At 37.3% G+C, this 13897-nt stretch overlaps 1 protein-coding gene across 2 annotated transcripts in view; it reads left to right on the top strand.

Annotated features, from left to right (window-relative positions):
* The window catches only part of FAT4 (FAT atypical cadherin 4), a 142308-nt gene that overhangs the window by 84946 nt on the left and 43465 nt on the right, over window positions 1–13897 (top strand). The window lies entirely within an intron of this gene.

Below are 13897 nucleotides of genomic sequence, written 5' to 3'. Positions count from 1 at the left end.
TTTATGGTGGTCTGAAATTTTACTGCATGGAGATTTGTACCCAAGTTTCAGTTTAGGTCTCTGGGGTGAAATCTGGGCTCATATGTTGTCAAAGGGAGTTCAGTTTCTGGAAGTCAGGATTTTATCCTTATGTCTAGTTGCACGATATTAGGACTCACTACAGCTTTAGGCGGGTTGGTTTATTTTCCCCCATAGTAGTAAGTGATCCTATGTGGGTCATGACAGCTTCATGAACGGCAATGAAAAACTGTATAACGTTGTCGTTGGAAATGTGCAGACAGGTCAAATCAATGGCCAGAAAACAGCTATGGACTACTCAGTTAATCTTACTGAAATGTTACCCCTGAAAAGTAATGACAATTTAGATTTCAGCATTTTAATTTTCTGCTTTGCTCAGCATCCAGTCTTACGTTTGCTCCAAAATCCCTAATGTATACTAAGTTCCCTCAGTTTAAAACACAGACATGAATTCTTGTTATGAAGATTAATCACATTTTTACTTTAGGTGTCTGAGCATAAAATTTTGGTTGCAGATTTGGGTATGAATATTAGTAACAAAGACATTCTTCATCATATTCTGGACTGATCTCCAGTCCCCCAGAGTCTGATGGGATGTAATTTATTGCAGAATATGTTCTTACTTTCTAATAATAAAAATAGAAGCAATCCTAACTTGTTGACAAGTTGATGCAATTTTGTTTTCTGCCATATTGTGTGCAGGATCTTATGTCAGTGACAATATCTATGGCTTATATTTTCCTATTGCAGCAGTGCTCAGGTATTTCACAGTCTGGGCACAGCTGAAGCTGTGAAACACAGTTTTAGGACTTGACGTATCATTTGTCTTTTACTTTGGCTAGATATGCTATATTGCATTGTATTTTTACACTGGCTTTCCAGTGTAAAGTATAGCTGCAAAGTGCTCACTTGTGAGTTGTATGTGCTTGGGCTTGAATATCCTTTTGTTCCTTCAGAAGCTGAGGCTGGATATAAGAGAAATCAGATCCTTGATGCCTGTTTACTGTCCCAGTCCAAGTTAGCAGGACTGGGCATCTATTAGGACCCTATAAAACATAGCCCTACACAAAAAATACATGATGTCTGAACTGATAAGGGATGTGTCAAGTGGCAAACAATTATTACTCTTCCCAGAAAAAGGAGCAAGAAATCTGTTTCACCCTATGCCTAGTACCATGTATAAGCCAAAAGTTTGACAATAGCATAATCTTTTCCTAAACTCTGGTTACTAAAAAATATGAAATCCCCCCCAAAATTAACCCAACCATAGCAAATGAAAATATTTATTTGGGCTGGGAGACATCTGAGTTTCAACTAGTCCAGAGGAGATTTTAGTTCATGAAGTGTTCATCGGGCCTTTGCCTTAAGTAGCTGACAAGAATAGCAGCATATTTCATCAGTTCCTATGTTTAAAAACACAGATATTATGCTGATTAGGAATAATTTGAATATTTTTTATATAAAATAATAGCTATGTTATCATAATGCTAAATCACAAGATATTACTCCCTCTTGTCAATATTAAAAGATGCTAGCAAAAGTGTTCAGAAACAGTTGCTAAATAGTAACTTAAATTTAACTGTTTTAGAGTATTTGCTTTATTTAAATATTTAATTAAAACAATTAATTATAAGTAATAATTAAAATAATTAATATTTAATTAATTAATTATATAAAATTAAATATTAGATAGAGTATGTTATCTAGAGTAGCAAAAGTTTACAACCTGACTAATGCATAGGCTTTATATGACTTGCTATATTTTTTTACCAACCCTGTGAATAAAGTTAGACGGTAACTTTTGATCAGACTGGAGACATACCCTAAATTCATACTATCAAAGAAAGCATTTAAAACTGTTAGTTATGATTTATCTAAACTAAAGCACCACGGAAAATCTCATGGTCCTGTAGAAGTCAATGCCAAAACATCCCTTTATTTCATGGAAGCAGGTTGTGGACCACAGTTATAACAGGTACTCTGAGTACTCTAAATATATTACATACTGAGGAAACTCTATGGGATCTCTGTTATGTTTAAATTAGTCATACTGAGTTCAGCAGTCTATGTGGTAAAGAACACTCTGGCATATAATTCGTTTGAGGCCTCTTAAGGAGTGAGGTTGTCACAATAAGGTGGAACAAACGGACCAAGCTACAGACTCTGAGATCTCTGTCTAGCTGTGTCTCAAATTTTATATTACTATATATTACATTATCTTATGTCAAATGTACATGCACTACCGTGGACATTTGGCAGCCGAGTTAGAAAAATATTATGGAGGAGGAAGCCTCTTTTAAAACGAGTTGTAGCTTATCAGAAGAAGAATGTATTACTTTAAAATATACAAGGTGTTTTAAAAGCTACCAGTATGGGTTTGTGATGGATTTCCAGGTGCTAACATACTGACCTTTGCTAGTTGGTGCATTCATTAAATAAGGTAGTTCTGGCTGTACTACCAAAATTATAGCAGTCACACTATCGTGAAATGTGTAAGAAAAGTGTTTTAAATATTACATTCTTGAGCAGCTGATAAACATTTATAGAAAATATTCTCACAGGCATGTCCAGTTCTTTGCCTAATGTAATTATTTCTTTCTAATATCTTAGCTTGAATTTGTTAGGTAATGCTTCTGTTCCTAGACAGCAGAATCCTACATAGAGTAAATTCAGTGAGAAACACACATACAGAACTGTTCTCCTCTATAGGAAAGCAGTGCCTGCCAAAATGTTGAAGAAGGCAGGCGTGTCTGAATTCATCCACATCTGTATTATCTCCGAAAATAAATCAAGGGAAAGGTATTCTACTTTGCACTTTGAGTATGGCTTTTATTAGCTGTAATAAACAGTCTTTCTGGTTGCCTTTAGCAGCCCAAGCAACAGGCTTGCCCATAGATGGTGCCTCTTATTTAGTTTTATTTTTTTCTAGATAAAAATCGTGGTAGACATCCAGATGCAGTTAGCTCTGGAAATGTCTGGGTAGTACATCAAGGGCAAAATTCTTCGTCCAGCCCACTTCCCATTCTTTTTAGGATCTACATCTCAATTTTTATATGCTGCACTGGCTAATTTAAAACATTCAAGGATGATACCTTACTCCTATAGAAGTCTATGCCAATTCTTCCCTTTGTTTCAAAGAATCAGATGCAATACATGCTTAGAAGCAACTTTAGACGTAAGGACTGATGGATTCTCAACTTTTTGGATGTCTTCCTGATCTCCCTAAACATAAACAAGGATTTCTTACTTATGTTTATTATCAGTTCATCAGTTTGTGACTGTGGTTCTAATAGTTCTTTTATAATGTTTATGGAGAAGTTGATGGAAAAATTATTTTTATGTAGAGGTGTCAGTCTAATATATTGAAAACAATCGATGGTCTCTCTACAAGGCATAGACACTTTGCTCATGCACATTGCTTCACCCCGTACCTTATGGGTTTTGTAACACATACTGGTGGGATGTACCCTGAGTCTATTTGTAGCAGATGGAGGATTACGACATGGCAAAGCATCAGCCCTCATATGTGAAGCATGAGCTAGCTAGCAGGGCTGCGTGGGATCGGGTGCCTGTGCTAGCCTCTAGGCTTCAAAATGCCGTGCAGGCATGCTCTCCTGGAGCCTGGATTTTGGTCCAGGACATATGAGAAGAGTTCATGAGTTACTGAGTATTAAGAGTTGAGCCGAGCCGCTCATAAGAGTTTTGGGCAGGTGAGACAGGGAATGCTGTCATGACAGCTTGCACCAGTGATGGGAATTGGGCACTTGTCGGAAAAATGCTTTCCCAAGGATTATTCTCAGACCAGAAGCGAGTGTCATGATCTATGTATCGTCCTGGCTCTGATCCAGCTATTCCTTGACCTGCTGTCCTCCACCTAGTCCTCTAGGTAGATCTTGGGTCTACAGAGTTTTCCCTTTCCCCTGGGGGAGGGCAAAGACTGATGAAATGTTTTCAGGTGCTTAGATGAGTGTGGCAGATGACACAGTGAGTTGTGGCCACACAGTCTGCTTCATGCCCAGTTTCCATGACACAGCCTGCACAAAGGTTCATGATTTCAGCCTCTTCCCTCACTTTTGCATTTCCACCTTACTGCTTGGTATCAGGAGACTTCTGCTCTAAGCAGTAGGGTTTTACAGAGAGGCACAAGGCATCTTCCGGAGCTGTACACCTGTGGCTTTGTTTGAGAAATAAAACATAATTCAACCTCAAAGTTCACCCATCCCAATTTAGAGCCCCTCTTGCAGCACAAGCTGTAGACCAGAGTGTGTGAATTATAAATACAATGACAAGCAAAATGATGGACTGTGGAATAACACGATAGTGTTTAAATTGCACATGCTCCCCCAAAATATCTGCTAACATAAACGCCAAGAAACCTACGTGCAGCTATTTGAATGTGTCTTTACAGGACTGTTTCTACCATATAAATCATTTGTTTCGCTTAGCTCTACCCTTCTTCGTGGCAAAATGGTTGGGAAAAGAGACTTTCTAAATTATTTTTTTCACCCCATCTGGTGGGGACACAGCAATGGGTAAACATTCAGTCCTGGCAGCGTGACAAGGACTGGTGAAGCTGCTTTTATCATCCGGGGCTTTAACTCTTTGAGCCATTTTCTGGAGAAAATGTTAGCATTCCAACAGTCCTCCTCCTTTTATGTATTGGTCACAGGGAGGTAGAGTAGCACATCTGGAAACCTGCTAGCTGCCCAGGACTACTGTTTAAATAAACTGCAACCAGCATATCTGTTTTGGTTGAACAGAACGGCATGTTGCCACAATAAAACCAAAATCACAGTGTGATGTTTCTAATTAGCTGCGTTGCTGTATGTTTTTTAATTATTTTGTTAAATAACCTATTTACTGATTTAGATGATAGTTCTAAAAGAAATAAATCAGTGGACTGATAAATATATTTAGTTAGCTGATCGTCGTATACCTCGCTGGCCTGTGGAAAAAAAACAACCATATGTTTTTTCTTTACAAAATGTTGGCCCTCAACTTATGCATTCTTTCCTTCAAGAATGCAGGAGGGCAACCAAACATAGAGGTTATATCCTTCTCAGGAATTCTCATTTGACATATGCTTTTGGTTCTCTTCAATCTTAAAATCAAATTAAATCTGACAATGCAGTTGTATTGTTCTTCTCACTCTTTCGTTTGACACATTTTGAAGTATTTCCTGGTTTGGGGTGACAAGTAAAGGATGACTGTATTTTCAAATTAGAAAAACTTCAGCCTCTTTATTTCCTAGTAATAGTAAGAAAGAGTCTCAAGGGTTAACATTTTGTGAGATTTATATGACAGGGCTTAAAGACATTTATACTCATCCTGTTTTCTTAGCATACACTGTGTTTCTACTTAACAGGCAGTCTGCAGTGTGAAAAGATGTTGCCTTAAAAGAGTGAGTTGTATTTTTAAAACAAATTCAACTATTTTTAAATCTTGGTGCTCTCAAAACAAACAAACAAACAACTCAAAAATCTCCTTTAGAAGTGGCCTGTTTTCCATGTTTTTATATGTTATGTCTAAATATGCACATCACTTCGGCCATTGGTGAGCTAAATGAAGCTGACATATGCTTACCTTGGTGCTTAGCAGTTTACATAATGAATGCTCTCTTCTCTGCTCTGTTTTATGCTACAGCTGTTCCACAATGAATGTTGGTTTCTATCCCAGCCCCATTTATTTCCATGCTGTTAGGGAAGCTCTTCCTCAGGCCAATACTATCTACTTTGAGCCTGGTTTTGCTATTTTACTAGTTGTATTATTTTTACTATTATGCTACTGGTACTAAATCTATTGTTTTAGTAGTTTTGCATGATTTTTTTTTATTTCTTTATTTCTGAAGCACACTGGAGGACAACTGGCAGCAGTCTCATCAGGGAGTTTGCAGCATTTATTTTGTGTTGCCATCATCTAAAATCAGGAGAGAGGAAAATCAATAGCATCTTTTTTTACTTGTGGGAGGCTAATAGCAGGATCCTACCCTTTCTGAGAGCCTAGAAAGTCTTGGCAGTGTTTTAATTTTTCTCTAGAAGCCAACAGGCTCAGAAAGATGTTTAGGCAGCAGGAGTAAGGCAAAGTCAGTTGGATGTCCCCCAGGGAGTAATTGTCAAGGAAGAGAGTGTATTCATGTCTATACGATGTGACATATTTACTCCCCAGAGGAGATGAGGCTTTAGCCCATCCCTTCAGAGAACTGCCCTACAAGATGTGTAATCCAGCCCCAGAATACCATTTGAGGATTTTGGTCTTTTATTTCAAGTTAAACCTTCTTTATTAGATCAGTTTTTTTCAAAATAGTTCATCGAGAGTCTCTGGGCTAAATCCAAGTGTATGTGTTCCATAGGGTGGGGTGCAGGAGAGGTGTGTGTTCGTATTGGCAAAGGGCTTAAGCTGGTCAGCACAAGCTAAAATACCTATGAAAAGAAGGAAAGTTACTTTTTCACTTAGGTTAAAATCACAGGCAGAAGAGATCTTTGAGATCAACTTCAGCTGATGGCGGATTTTATTTGGACAAGGCAAGCAGAGTTAGAAATGTGTGTTAACATGTTTATCCTCTTTAGTTCAGGCATACTTTTGCTACTTTTAGAAAAGTACTCAGTTAAGTACGTGCCTCTCCATTCAAACATTTCTTGTGTTGAGATTGTAGATAGAGAACCCAGCAAGTCATTGGCAGGTTTAGTTCAAATGAGATCATCTGTTTTTAGCTGAAGGTTGTTGAATGAACTGGTTTCCATTTCATTGTCTTCTGGTTTTGGTTGGGTTAGAGGTAATATACTTCTTTTGTTTCATCAAAAATAGTCGTGAGAATTCCCGTATCTATTAATGAATATAATTTGATGCCATGTAGAAAGAATGAATAATGAGTGTGGATGATGTTATTGCTTGCTCTATGAGGTTATTGCATTATAAATGAAGGAAAGAGGAATATTCTGTATTTCAGTGTTGTTAGTTATTATACAGGATTTCTTACCACAAAAATATTTATAAAATATTCTTGTATTTATTTGTAAAAATAACAGAGAAAATAAATAAATAAATAAATAAATGGCTACAAATAACAGCTTTGCAAGGCATGTATGTGCCATGAAATGTTGAAGCTGGTTTCTGCTTCTTTTTAAAGGGTTTATTTAATAAAAGCATTTAGCATCATCTTTAACTCAGTATTGCAAATTTATCTGATTACTGACAGAAAATATTTAAAATTTTAACAATAAAAGTGTTGAACTACGGTAAACTGGGATCGACTGTACTATGTACTGTATTGTATGGAAGACATAGTTCAAAGAGTTCTTACCACTCAGTTTTTCAAATAGCTTATCTACTTAGTAGGGATGTTTCTTCTCCTTTATTTCCATCCATGCTTTTTTTTTTAGACAGCTTGCACTGCTGTGAAATACTTTTCTTGCTTTCATTGAAACACCATTATTTTCTCAAGTTCTTCAATTGTGTCTTGTTTTAGTTTCTTGAATGTCAGCCCATGTTCACAAAAGATTCATTGACACCTACTGTAATATGTAGCAAATGCAAATGGGATTCAAGCATGAAATGTTTATTCATAGGCCAAAGAAGATTAATACAAACTTTTTTTTTTAAGTTCCTTATTTGCTTTGTATTCTTTCCCTTGTTTTTCCCTTTCTCACTTTTTGCTTCTCTTGTCTGTCATGAATATATTTCACCTACCTTTGTGCTTCTACTGTGACCATGTTCCCAGTTCACATCTGGTTCCATTGGCAATGGTTTCCTTCTGCCACTGGTCAAACAGAAAGTACCACTGTGCTTTATGGATTTTGGATTACCAGCTTGACCAGCAGTCAATCCTGCTCAAATCAGCATGAAGTACATTAAACAAGCTAGATATTCTCTTGATCCTCGGTGTCATCTCTTGTAGGATCTTAAGATCTACTTCTCTCAGCCCCACCACCATTGCAATACAATTTTATTATATATATGTTGGACTGGCATGTATATATGTCTGCTGATTACCAGTAAATGGTTGTGGATGTATAGAAGGGCAGTGATGAAAAAACGAGAATTGAACTTCGGAAATATGCCAAGGCAGTTTAATTTTCTTTGAGTTTTTCACAGTACAGGAAAAACATTGTGCATTGTTGATCCAAATGAATGCGAACAAGACTGTCAGACATTTAAGATGCCTTCAGTGTTTTCCTGGCTATTTTTTCTTTACTATTATTATTTCTTAAAATGTTGTTGCAAGTTAGAGGGGGAAAAAGTAGGTATATCTGTTTGAAGAAAAAAAAAATAAAATTCATTTATATAAACTGGAAACCAAGCAAGAATATAATGTTTAATTTTTAGGATTTAGCAGTCAATAAAAAACTTCAAGGAAACAAGAGCTTTAGTTCAGTAATTCTGAGGTTGTTACACTCCTCTCATCTATTCATTCATCCATATTGCTATGATTAGCTCGGAACAAGAGTTGAAATGAAAATTAATGTAAAATGTTTGCCCTCCTGCTTACATCACTGTTATATGAAATCCTACTGCAAATGTGCTCAGTTTGCTGAATATAATTTGTTTTTCAAAACAGTAAGATAACAAAAGTAGTCACTATGCTATGGAAGGAAAAATTTTCAGCCTTTGATAAATACTAAGACTTTTCCAGTCATCATGATCTTAAACTATTTTCTAAATCAAATATAACACCTCACAAATTGAAAGTTTGCTAACTGATTCTTCAACAACAAATCTACAATTTCAGGAAGCTTTAATTACAAGGATAAAATCAGTAAAACATGCATATATGGCCAGAACACTTATCCTGCTGGTTAATCTTTGCTATTTATAAAGGGTGTTTTTAAAGCATAATTCAAAATCATGCATTACAGGAATTTCGCTGTGGGATATTCAAGAGTCACAAGCAGTCAAAAAATGACTTAGTCAGCAGTCCCTGCAGGAGCCAGCTTTTCTGTTTTTTCTGTTTACAGCAATAACTTATAATAAGGATAAGTAATTTGGTGGTTTTAAGAAAATATTTTTTTTTAAATCCCAGTGCCTTTCTTTTAAGTTGTTCTTTAAATCTAGCTACAGTCACCAGAGGCCCTGGTAGTGTGTACCGTCATGCCTCCCCTTGGAGAACTGCGTGCACTGTGGAAACATGGAGGTGCACCCTAAAAGCAGTCCTGTACCAGTTTTTGTTAAAAGCATTATATTCAGTTGTGAGAAATTGGCCTTAAGGATTTTTCTTGTGAAACTTACTTGGAAGAAGGCACTTTTTTGCTCTGGAATTAAGTTCAGTTCTTGCAAAGAAACCTGTGGTAGCTTCATGGATCTTTTCTAGGCACCATCCCCAGTGAGTGACCTGTACCTTAGATGTTAACAGATTACAAGTGTTTGTCGAGGGTTGGAGGGTTGTACAGCACATGAGATAAATGGTTGTGGCTTTTGTGGAAGGCAAACAAAACTTGACAGCCACGAGTTGCTGCCATCTGCTCATATCAGAAGCCCAGCATCCATCTGCATTCTGCAACCAGAATCTTTCAGCCTTTCCTTCATCAATTTTAAAGTTTGCTAAACAAAAGTAGCAATGGGGGAAAAATGCTTAACTGAAGGAATATAACAGCTACTGTTTTTCAGCTGAATAAGTTATAAATTTATAATAATGTGGATGGGTGTAGAACGAGGTTGTTACATGGAACAGTTTGAAGTTGGGGCATACTGTACTTTTGGTTTATTGTGTAGGTTTTATTTTCAGTCTTTATTTCTGTTCTGCTGGGTCTGCTTCTGTAATAGCATTTTTTCTCTGTTGGTAAACAACTGCATGTAACTTGTTCTGATGAGCAGGTCAGAGGATAAGAGAAAGGAAAGGGGAAGATGTGTATACACTGAGGAACTTAAAACTGTGCACACAAGTCCCACTCTTTTGATAGTATAATCAGCTATCAAGTAGCTGAATAGTATATTGCAGTTCAGTGTTGCCCCTTTTGTGAAACTGCAAAGCTTAGAGAATCCATAGAGTGCAGTTATTCAAATAGGCAATTATCAAAATGTAAAAATTGTGTGGATAGAAAGAGTTGAAGAAGCCCGTAATGCATCATTATTTGGGACACGGATTTCTTTTTCATAGAGATAAAGATGGTGTCAAAACATTCCTGAGGATGTGTGTGCACATGTATGTATCTAAGTGGGGCTGAACTTGTAATTGCATGAAAGAGCCTGTACTCTGTCTTGTGAAGATATATAAAAAATATATTTGATGACTTGAAATGATGGATGTATTCACAAATTTATGTCTGTTTGTTCCCAGCTTCTTTAGTCTAGGAGGATGAAGGAAGATGTTAAGATTTCTAATATCTGATGCAGTAATGGAAAGTCTCTTTTTCTCATTGGGTGATGCTAGCAGACATACAGAGCTACCCCAGCAGCTCCCTTGTTCTCATGGAGTGAAAGTTCAGTTAAATCAGCTTTGGGAAGCTTGAGGTGTAAATGCTGCTGCTTTGTACCCACTTATCTGTCTTAAAATTCAGATCTGACACTTTCAGAAATTTGTGAAAACTGGGCACATGCGTGGTTTCATTTGCCATTCATCTGCTGAAATGAATGACAGTAGGGCTAACTTCTAAGCTTCTTACTACACATGCTTTTTAAGCACGTATTTCAGCTTTTCCTTTTAAGATTTAATAGGAAAGCATATATGAAAAAACAAATAAGAGGAAAGCAAAGTACAGTCTGTATATCCAGCAAGGGTGAATATTTGTGGTGCAACTTGTAAAACTAACTACTCATTTTGCTCATTTGCATATACTCTTGTGTTCCAGGTAAATTAATTAAAGCTCATCCATGTTTCAAGTACATTTTCTTCTGTACTGAAAATCAACTAGTTGCATTTTAACTTACTTTATCTGCATGTTTATTTTAAAATTCCTCACTTGTGTGAGGCTCAGCACACTCTATCTGCATTTCAATGCAGATAGAAAGATTGGCTGCTTTATTATGAGACAGGCCTTGTTTACTTGAGTGAAAAAGTTAGTGCTCTGTAATAACACATACAGCTTCTAGCCCTGGGACTCATTCATTGAGTGTTTGACTGCAGAAGTGAAATCCGCTTTGTTGCAAAGCAACACATTTCAGTGAGGCAAAAATTCCACTTCTGTTAAATCGCTTTCCAATTTTCAGGATAATGATGTGTTTAATTTACCACAAAACATGGTAAACTGCCTGCAGTATGAGTTTGGATTAGTTGTTTAGATTCATTTTATTTAATTGTAATCCTTTTTTTTTCTTAGCAAAGTGTATCTCTAGTTTTTTACTTAAGTTTATTGTTAGTTTTCTAGCACTTAATTTTGATATTTTAATGCTGGCAAAAACTTTGTGTTCCTGGTTTCTGAAAGGAATGATAGTTTTACTATCTGCTGTGCTAACTATGGCACAGACAAAACCCAGGATCCATTAAAACTTCAAACAACTTGTGGATAGTGTTCTGAGCACAGTCTCCTATTTCTAATTTGTGCCATAAGCCATGCAGTACCCCACTGCTGAGAGGTTTTCCAAGCACATCGTCTTTTCCCAAAACTTCTTGAAGCAACTAACTTCTAGTTACTCTCTAACTTCTCTTTAGGTCCAGTTTTAACTTCTATAGTGGCACATTTCCAGCATCATCCTCTTTTTGTGGCCAACAGCCGCAACTGAGGACTGGTGGATGGGGCAGAAGACGCGCTTGGCGATCCCTGCCAGTCCTGCCTCACTGAAGCAGGCAGAAGTGGAGGGTAAGAGAGAAGAGAGCTCCTGCCCCTCTGCTGCTCCCTGCCCACCCCATGGTCCCCTGCTGCCATTTTGTCACATCACCTCCTCAAACATTCCCTGCAGAGAGGGGAGCTGCGGCCCACAGCTGGATGAGCCCGAGGTGGCCTCTCATAACCTCGTCCTGCAACTTGTCCTCCACCACAGGCCTCCAAGGAGCAGGCTCCCAAGGTCTGCTCCTTCTCTCCGTCCCCAGACACATGTTTACTTTGCAGATGTAAGCAAAAAGCTTAAATTTTTGGAAGAACATCCGTGGGAAGCAATTTTCTTCCTGAACTCAGCGTTGCTATTTTGACACTATCCCAGGTTAATCTTTATTTCAACAATGACGTGTGGACATTTGTGGGGCTCTCTGCTTAATGTATATGTACGGCTGTCACCTAGAAAATAAACTGTTCAGTTCATAAAAACAGACCACAGCACACAGATATTGGAAAATCAAAATAATATTAATGATATATTGATGCCATCTTTTAAGTTTTAAAGATCTGATGGTCACTGAACAGTCAATCTGATCTCTCCCATTTATTTCCCTGAGTTAACTTACGTTCTCTGGCTATTAATCATTCGATGTCTGTTTCATTCCTTCGTCTGTCTAGAAAATGCTTTTTCAACATGGATGTTTTAAGCCCTTGTGAGAGACTGTGCTTTGAAATCTGAAGGAACTAGTAGTATAGCTCTAGGGAAATGCTCTAAATAAGAGGTGGGTGTCTGACAAATAATTACTACTACTGCTGAAAAATAGTCCAAAATACTATGAAAAAATGGTAGAAATTTTCATGCAAGCTCACTAAAAGAAAAGTGTACGTTTGTGGCACTCCAAGCTGTCTGTAGGGGTATGCAAAGTCTTGTGTGACTACATATGACAATGTTACGTAGATTTTACAATAATCAATCATGCCTGATTTATCAAAATGGGGGCATCCTGAGTGTTTGGCTAATAGAGCAGAATTTACACAAAATTTACTACACTTATTTATGCAAAATGTTAAACACCGTTTGGAAAAAAAAAAAAAGAAAAGGATGATGCTCGAACATAATTGGAATAACTGACTTGAGGAAGATTTGCTATCGAAGCAAAACTAAGAAATCTGGGAACTCAGCCCGACCATGGAAAGTACTTCTTTCACCACAAATATGACATCTACATTTTATGAAACCTACTTATTACCAGGGGCCAAATTCTGTGGTCTTTATGCAAGCAGAACTTTCACTGGAAGTTCACTGAGGACGGTAGAATTTGGCCCCAAACTATTTCTTTTCCATAGAAAATTACTTCATTTGTAATTTCCTCTTCTTATATTTCTCAGTAACTGCAGAAATGTGAGCTGGTCATTTAATTTCAAGTGAATGCAAGCTTTAAGAACTCTGTGAAATTGCAACTTTATCTTTCAGTGTAATAGAATAAAGGAGTAAATTTGTGGACGTGATGTTTTAGTTAGAGGGGAAAAAAGGTATACTTGGAGAACTACATAGATGGGAAACCAATGTAGATGTGTGAGTTTTTCCATCTAAGTAAAATGAGAATGATTTTTGGTTTTGAACTGAAGAATGGTGACTTAGGATGTTGCAAACAGCTGAATTAGACTTCTGGGATACTTCTGCGAGCCACAAGCTAGCACTGAATGAGATCTGGGTTACTTATATTACCCTAGCTAATTTTATTAGTATGGTGCTCAACCTTGGCTGGTAAATTCACTTCTCTAAGGCTAATACAAATGTGCCCATCCTGTGCTATGCCTTGTAGATACACCCAATGGGGAAGTAATGGCCATCAAGTGCTTTACAAAGAGCCAACTTCTGCCATTCTAGTTTATGCGAGTGCTCTGATTTTGATGAGTGTGTTGCATTGATAAGGAATATATAGACAGGTAACAGTTATGGAGTGAGGCCATAAGTGAACAAAAAGAGAGTACAGGGATATATTTATATATATAAAACTTTGAATTTTATTGGATATATTTAAACCTAAAAGTATGATGAATACTGAAATACCAGGCCTGATGGTTGTCTGCAGCTAAGTTTCCATGGCTTTCAGCAGGACTGGGATCTGACCCTTGGAGCACCTGCTTGGTACCCTACAAATTCATGTTCCTCACAGAGGATAGCAGACTGA

The sequence above is a fragment of the Aythya marila genome, assembly GCF_965140915.1.
Source record: "Aythya marila genome assembly, chromosome: 4".
In the NCBI taxonomy this organism is placed as follows: domain Eukaryota; kingdom Metazoa; phylum Chordata; class Aves; order Anseriformes; family Anatidae; genus Aythya; species Aythya marila.
This window is presented reverse-complemented; position numbering and strand designations above follow the sequence as displayed.